The sequence below is a fragment of the Arvicanthis niloticus genome, chromosome 8 (genome assembly GCF_011762505.2).
Source record: "Arvicanthis niloticus isolate mArvNil1 chromosome 8, mArvNil1.pat.X, whole genome shotgun sequence".
NCBI classification, from domain to species: Eukaryota; Metazoa; Chordata; class Mammalia; order Rodentia; family Muridae; genus Arvicanthis; species Arvicanthis niloticus.
Genome location: NC_047665.1, coordinates 85,482,009 through 85,490,472, shown reverse-complemented (window position 1 = coordinate 85,490,472; position 8,464 = coordinate 85,482,009). Strand labels below are relative to the sequence as shown.

At 38.8% G+C, this 8,464-nt stretch overlaps 1 protein-coding gene across 6 annotated transcripts in view; it reads left to right on the top strand.

The window, feature by feature from the left end:
* Bbs9 (Bardet-Biedl syndrome 9) overlaps positions 1–8,464 on the top strand; it is a 369,513-nt gene that overhangs the window by 132,823 nt on the left and 228,226 nt on the right. The window lies entirely within an intron of this gene.

Here is an 8,464-nt window from a genome sequence, read left to right as displayed (position 1 = left end):
TTTCTACACTCTCTCCAGCACTGCCTTTAGGTGGTTTTCTTGATCTCTGCCATTTTGACTGGGGATAAGATGAAATCTCAAAGTTATTTTGATTTCCATTTTCCTAATTGCTAGGGATGATGAACATTATAATTAGTTCTTTTTTCTTCTTTTGAGAACTCCCTGTTCAGGTCTCAAGCCCATTTTTTGAATGGGTCTTTTTTTTTTTTTTTTTGAGTTCTTTATATATTCTGAATGTTAACCCTCTGATATGTAGCTGGCAAAGAGTCTCTGTGGGCTTCCTCTTTTTTTTTTTTTTTTTTTTTTCAGTTGTTTGCTTCGTTAGGTGTGCAGAAGGCTTTAAGCTTTATGAAGTCCCACTTGTAAAGTTTTAGGTAAGTACAACCCTCTTCACAAAGTCCTTATCCACCCTTACGTGCTCCAGGCACTGCCTGGGTCTTCTAACAGTTTCAGTTTTCTGGGTTCCACATTTTGGTTTTTGATTCATTTGGAGTTAGTTTGGTCCAAGGGATGATCTGCTTACTCACTGTTAACAAATAACAATGCTGACTAAACCCATCCTGATTGACAGTTACTAACTTTCAGCACTTGAAATCTATCATACTTTCTCTTCTGCATTTTAGGGTAGTGATCAAGATCTGAGATTATTTTGTTGTTTCTGCCTTTGTATGTGAACTGGTGTTTTTCATTAATGATTAATGAAAAATGTTTTGGTATTATTTCTCTGCTTTGTAGTTTGGCATATATTGTAAATAGATTATTCTCTGGGTCAAGGCTATTTGGGGCTCTCAATACCTGTTGTGTTTTGATGTCCATTTCTTTAAGTTTGTTATGTTTTCTGCTTAATTTTATTAACACGTTTTCTATGCCTTTAGACTTATACTGCCCCCACCCTGATTCTTAGGCTTAGTCTCTTGAATTAAAAAAAAAAATCTTCATGTTGCTGAGTCTTTTGGTTGTGACTGTTAAATTATATAATCTTGGTTTTGTCTTCTCTCCTGGAAGCTCATCCTTCAGCCTGGTCTCCTCTGGAGAGCATGCTTTCTGTTATGTAGTTTTGATTTTTATTTTTATAATTTGCTTGGTTCTTTTTTCACATCTCAATCCCTTTCTGACTTTTCTGTCCACATTTTTGAATTTTTCATCCAAGTTACAAACCACTTTGTCCAATTGGTTTCCATCTTTATGTCCTGAGCTAATTTTCTTGCTTTGTTCATCTGCTCACTGAGTCTTCTATCTTGGTCACTGATTCTTTAAAGTAGGACTCACTCACTTCCGATGTCTTGTTGATCAGTTTCTGTTATTGAGAAGCGATGAGCTTGTAGGGTGACATGTTGGGTTGCTGACTTGTGTTCCTGGAGTCTCTTTGCTGTGTTTTGTGCATTTGGTGGCATTTTGTATGTTCTTCTGGTTTATTTTTTTCTCTTTTCGCTTGTTTGTTTTATTTTATCTGAGTCCTCCTGTGAGTTATCTAAAATAAGAATTACGTTTTTTGCTGTTGTTTATGGGAAGAGTGACTTTAGATCTTCTTGTTATTTATTATTTATTTATCTGGTGTGTGTATATGTGAACATATTCATGCGTGTATAGGTAAATCTGTGTGTGTGTGCTAGTGGTGATCATTTGGTGTTACTCCTCAGGTACCATATATACCATATCTTTTTGTGTGTGTTTATTTTATTTATTTTTTGAGACAGAGTCTCTCTGTGTCTTACTGCTTACTAAGTATGCTTGGCTAGCTCCCTCTTGTCTTCCGGGGTCTGTCTGTCTCTGTCTCCCTACCCTGGGATTACAAGTGCATACCACCACACCTTGCTTTTTTTTTTTTTTTTTTTTTTAATGTGCATTCTGGAGATCAAACACATAGCCTTATCCTTGCAGTGCCCCTGACTCTCAGATTAGCTTTTGCATGTAATATGAGATTTATTTTTTTTTTCTACATGAATATCTATTTGCTATAATATCAGTTTTGGAAATGAAGTGTGGGTGGAATCATGCTTTGTGGGACCTTGAATAGTCTCTGTGCCACCGGAGCCACTAGAGTGATAGAGTCACTGGAACCGATGGAGGACTGCAGACTGATTTAAGCATCCTGGCTCTCATGCTTGGATGGCCAGCAGGGAGAATGGATAGTGCTATCACTTAAGGAAGAGATGTGATAGTGGTTGTTCCATGTATGCAGTGGTGTAATAGTGACCTTGGTGAGAACAGAGATTTTGGACATATTCTGAAAATAGTGTTGACAGTATTCGCTGGTGGAATATGCTATGGTTTGTATTCAGAGGTTTGTGTGCATATGTCTGGACTTTGGGACAGGTCTCCCTGGAGGTTCACAAGGTGTTTAAAGTGCTGGCACTGAGTTGGTTCCTGGGGCTAGTGTCTTCCTTCTGTCCTTTCCGATCTTTATGAGAGTCTGTTTGTAAAGAGAATCTATTTGTAATTTGGGGTCTATTTTTTTTTGTGCTGTTTGCCCTGTGAAGCCACGGTCAGCTATTTCACATAGGTCAGAACTGTTTACTGGATCATAGTATCTGTTAGAGGAGGCTACAGCTGCTATTGAAAATAAAGACATGGTTTCCTTCTACCTAGGCTAATTTTTTTTTGTAGGGCAAGAATCCCATCTTATTTTTCTTACATCTTCTGTTATATAGTGGGTGTTTAATATGTGTCTTTCAAATGAATGATAATAGATCCAAAACTATCCATATACCCAGGTCAGTCCTGAGTCAAGAAAGCCACTCACAGGGGCTGGCTGTGCTCAAGAAGTGCCCATGCTGCTTTTCTGATGTGGCAGAAAAATTAATGTTTGAGGATTTCTTTGATGTGTCTCACTTTATAGTAATAAACCAGCTGTTGGCAAACAGATAGCTAAGAATGCTTCTATTTTACATAGAATGGTGTTGGAGAAGAGCCAGAACCAGTATGCATTCCTGTTGTTTTTAAAAATCCTTTGTTGTATCAGCACATGAAGGAAGCTGGTCATTCTCTGTCTGAATGGAGCTGCAGTCCTCCCGGGTTTGACCTTTATAGAGACCTTTGTCACACTAAGAGAAGTGGAGAAAGTTTTGAAGGCCACTGATGTTTATTCTCCAAGGAGCTGATTCAAATTCACTTTCTGACAATGGAAAAGATAACTTTTTTTTTGCTTGAAAAGAAATAAAAATTTTCCTCAAAATTTGTTTTGTAACTATAAAACACCATTAAAAATAGATCATAACCCAATGAGTACATAGAGTTGTCATCCTGTTAGCAGTTAAGCTTTGAAAAGTAATCCGTGCTTGTACACATTATGTATCCAGCATTTTATGCTGTAATGTCTCGTCACTCCCTTTCTATGGATGCTGTTTGTGGTGCTGAGGGTAGAATTCAGGAACCCACATACGTTAGAGGAACCAGCTCGCCATTCATCTACACTCCAACCTGGACACATAACTCAGTGGCTCTTCAGTGTTTCCTCAGATTTGCCTGGCTTGAAAACTCCTTTTCCTCTTCTCTGGGTTGCTTCGAAATCCTCCTCATAACTGCGGGAGCAGACTACTGTAAAGAAAGTGGTGGCATTTCTCAGGCACAGATACATACTTCCAAGAATTCTGAAAGGCTTTTAACATAATTTAAAGAATCAAAAGTAGTGAAAAACCCAGTTCTCTTCTCAGTGAGAGAGATGCCATCTTGTATAACTTCTCTGGCAACAGGAGACCTTATTGAACATAAACTCACACAAGTTTGCAGAGGTGACCAAATTTAGAGAACAATCCAAAATAATACATTTTTTTTATTTTGAATTTTTACATTTAATTACTGACAGCATCATTAAAAAGACTTAAAATTATTTATTCACTATGACTGTGTGTGTGTGTGTGTGTGTGTGTGTGTATGTGTTTGCGTGTGTTTGTGTTTGCATATATGCAATGGGGTCAGCTTTCAGGAGTCCTGTCTCTCCTACCTCACTGAGGTGTAGGATCTCTCTTGATTCTACTGCTGTGCTGTGTACTGCTCCAAGCTTTGCTGGCCCAGTGGCCTTCCCCACTACTCTCCTTTGGTTCCCTCCCTCTCCTCCGTCTCCTTGGGAGTACAGATGCTCAGCACCACATTAGGCTTCGGACTTGTTTTCAGAGATAGACTCAGATCTTCAGGCATGCACAGGGAGAAGTGCTCCTCTCCCAGCCTCTCCTGACACTAACAGCAGCAGCACCTTTATGACTCTGCTGCTGTCTGTACTTGTTCTGGAACTTTTCCTGTTTGGATATGGGATATAATCTTACTGTTCTGTAGGGGTTCCTTTTTTTTTCCTTCTATTTTTGAGACTGAGTTTCACTATATAGCTTGTTTGGGCTTGATCTTGCTATGTAGATGATTTTGGCCTCATACTCAAGCAGTCTCATGCCTCTGCATCCAGAGCACAGTGGTGTTGGGGTTACAAGCACGCCCCATCATACCTGGCTAGTAAGAGTGTAATAGCTGTAACTTTTTTAGCTGACTTCATCTAGAGATTCTTTGGTTTCTAGTCTACTGTTTTCTCTAAGCAAATCTTCCCATTTCAAAGGAAGATTAAATATTTTTATAGTTCTATCTTTTTAAGTTTAACATTTCAAATCCATCAGGAGTTTGGTTTTAGTGTGTTACAGTGGCGGGGATTGTCAGTACAATGGACTGATTTTCAGACTCCTGAGCTAAGTTCTTTTTTAACTTCCTGTTCTAAGGCTAAAGTAGCAGAATATTTATATATCCTGGGGATATAGCATCTCTGATCCTGACCTTTTCATAAGTCCACTTATGTATCTTGGGTTAGTTGATTTGCATCAACAAATAAGTCTATCAATGTTAACTGTACTTTTAACTTGGGAGCAATTGGATATATAGTGTTACATTTAACTTCTGACCTTTTCAGCATGAAATTCATTCAGAGATTAAGCCCATATAATCTATATGGACCATATTGTTATATAAAATAGCCATTAAGAAGAAATATTTTAAAACACATTGTTTGATAGTATTTTTCTTTATAGTTAATTGAAATTAAATATATGTGTGAGTATGAATATATTTTTTTCATTGTACAAAAATGCCAAATAATTATATTACTACCTTAGTAGTTTTATAAGCCTGGGTCAGTCTTTAACTGTCATAGGTGATGTATACAGAAATTCTATTAATAAACACTAGTGTTTTAAAGCTTGTCTTAGCATCTTTTTAATTAATAATAAAAAAGAAAAGTAGATTTATCTCCAGCTTAAATTTCTCTTATTTTATCTAAATTGTATCCACTGTTTCTGATATGATGAAATAAAGAATAATCACTCAAGAAATTACTGGACTTTCTTGAAGGATCAAGATAGTCTGTCAATGTTGAGGTTAGGTGTTTCTGTGAGACAGACTCTCTTCTGTTTGGACACCAAATATAGGTAAAGAATGGATTTTGAGAAGCTGAAGAAATATATACATCCCTCACTATTTATTTCAGAACCTCAATGCTTTTCTAAATAATTCTCCTATATCTAAATTGGCAACTGCTTGCTATCTAAACAGTGGAATGCAGAATTTCAGAACATATCTAATTGTCAGTGTTGGAACTTGAGAGCTATTAAGCTATCTGGTTGAAAAAGTCACATATTTGAATAAGGAAGAATGCTTGTACTGGGTCATGCCAGCTCTCCTGCTTTAGATGCCAGTGGCAGTTTAAGACTGAGCTGGGAGTATCTGTTTGGATTCAGAGGAGACTGGTTCCTGCCTTGTCTTGGGAAGCCAACAGAACACAGGGCCTTCAAATCAGGAAGTTCTGAGGATGCAGTTCCTTGACCTTGACTCCAGGGACTGGGAGTAAAGGAGAACAGAAGTCCACAACTTGGAGCAGAGTGGAGTCTGTTCCCTCTAGAAATGGTTTTCTGAGGCTTTAAGTTAGGACTTTGTCAACTACTAGGTGGCTTCAGTAGCCGCAATGGACTGACAGACACCACACACAAGCACCATGGGTTTGCTTTTAACATTTCACTTTAGGAGACTAAGTTCATTTGGGGGGGAGATTTTATTTGTGTGAAGTAGATGAAAGAACCAATTCATGCAGTTGGTTTTTGGTGATTATCGCCTCTCACACCTTCTTGGTTTAGAGATGAGGAAGTTTGGGAGGGCCTCTCCAGCTTGACCCAGCTCCATAGCAACAGTCAGTGTAAGAACTCACCCGGGTGCTCCTATGCTCACCTTGCTCTGCTGGCCAGTAACACCAATGTAGCCTTTGCTTCTATGAAGCCATGTCACAGGGTCTGTGGCGCTTACTATGTATGTGCCCCAGAGGAAAGCACAGCATGTACAGGAATGTTCTAGATTATGTTTGTTGTTTTGCCATTTTTGAGACCATCTTACTATGTCGTCCAGGATGGTATGCAACTCAAAATTGTCTTGCCTGAACTTTTTGAGTGCTGGAATCATATCATGCTCAAATCTAGCTGGAATGTTGTGTTTATTGTAAGTAATGAAGTTGTTGCTAGGGGTCACTTTATAGGAGGGACTGAGCACTGGTATCATTCTCTCAACTGAGTTGAGCTTTTATGTTAACAACATGACTGTTGGAATTGATACAGGTTGGGAAGCTTTAAAGGTATTTCTTCAGAGTTTAGAGCTCTGTTTCTCCCTCTTTCCCCCTTTGATTAGCTCTCTCTAAGAGCTGTTACCTAAAAAGAGGGATAACCAACAGATATCTGTACAATGTAACTCCTACAAATGAGGCTTAGAAATAATTGTGGAATAAGGTATGGAAATACTGTAAGAACCAGAGGACCAGAGTGTCTGCTGCTAGACAGTGTCTTGTAGACACAACAGGGAAGCCGAATCCACGAATGTGCAAAATATAGTTGTCGAAACAAGATGTACATAATGTCATTGCCAGTTGATACACCCATGTGGATGGAGGAAGTGTCACACAGCCACGCCCCTAGATGAAGAGTGTTGGGACATGGAGGGGTAGAAATGATGTAAATACAGGACTCATGCATGAAATTCTAAAGAAAAAAAAAAGCATTGGCCTATAGTGCCAAAAGCAGCATGGTGGCTGGAGATGCTCAGTGATTAGGAGCACTGCTTGTTCTTCCAGAGGATCTGGTTTGATTCCCAGCACCCATATGGTGGCTCCAAACCATCAAACTCCAGGTCCAGGGAGTCAGCTCCCTCTCTGTCTCTAAAGTCATCAGGCATGTGCATGAAGCACAGAAATATATGCAGGCAAAACACTTAGGCATATAAAATACTCCCCGTCTTCTTCCTCCAAATAACTTGGTAGTAGCACAAAACAGACATGTAGATCAACAGAATAGAATAGAGATCCTGATATAAACTCACATAGCTGTAGTCATGTAAATTTTGACAGATGCTGAAAATAGCCATTAGAGAAAAGAGAGCCTCTTCAAGCATGCTATTGGTAGAATTGTGTATTTATGTGTGGAATGAAAATCGATTCTGATATCTCGCCCTGTATACAACTCAACTCTTGGAGGACCAAAGATATTAATGGAAGACCAGAAACTCTCAAACTACTGGCAAAAGTACAATGGACACTCCAAGATAGAGGAATGGGCAAGGGATTTCTTGATAGGACTCCAGTCACTATTTAAAAAGTTAAATAGAACTCTTTCCAGCCAGGAAGAATGAAGTCATGTCACTTGCAGGAAAAGTGATGCAAGAGAAAGAGAAATCATATCAAGTGACATGATTTATACATTTCAATGCATTATGATTCACATAGTACAAAAGGAAGGCAAATGTATGTTTTCTTATTTATCATTTCTATGATTTATATAGATATACACAAAATCAGGCATGCGTATATGACATGGAAATGGAGTAAAACTATCTGGGGGCAAATGGGCACTGACAGGGAAGGAGTAAGTGGTTGAGTGTGTCAGGCAAAGTGTGCTCCATGCCCAGCACATACATGTGTGGACATTGAAAGTAGCAGCAACAACAGCAGCAATAACAACAGCAGCAAAGGGCTTGGTATTTTTGTTAGGTCAAAGGCCACTGTAGAAAATATAATGAAAACAGAAAGAACTCATGTATTAACACCAAATGATTTAGGACAATGTTGAATTTTTTTTTTTCTGTGAATACCAAGGAACAAGAAAATACAGTATTTCCTTCAGCAGCTTTAATTTCTAGACAGTGCATATTAGTTCAGCCACAATGTGTATATTATGCAACATATAGATAAGTTTTAGAGAGGAATGGAGCTAAAGGAGCCTAGAAGAAGGAAGAGTGTAAACACTGCCTTTATCCATCCTGGGCTGCTATTACAGAATTCCAGAGACTGAGCAGGTTGGAAAGAAAGGAAAGTTATTTGACTTATGCTTGTGGAGGCTCAGGAGTCCAGGATGGAGGATATATGTACCTGGTGAAGACCTTTTGGCTTAAGCATTCCAGGGTGACATTCAGGGTGTGACAGGAAGAAGAGGAGGGTAGGAGGGAGGGAAGGAGTGGG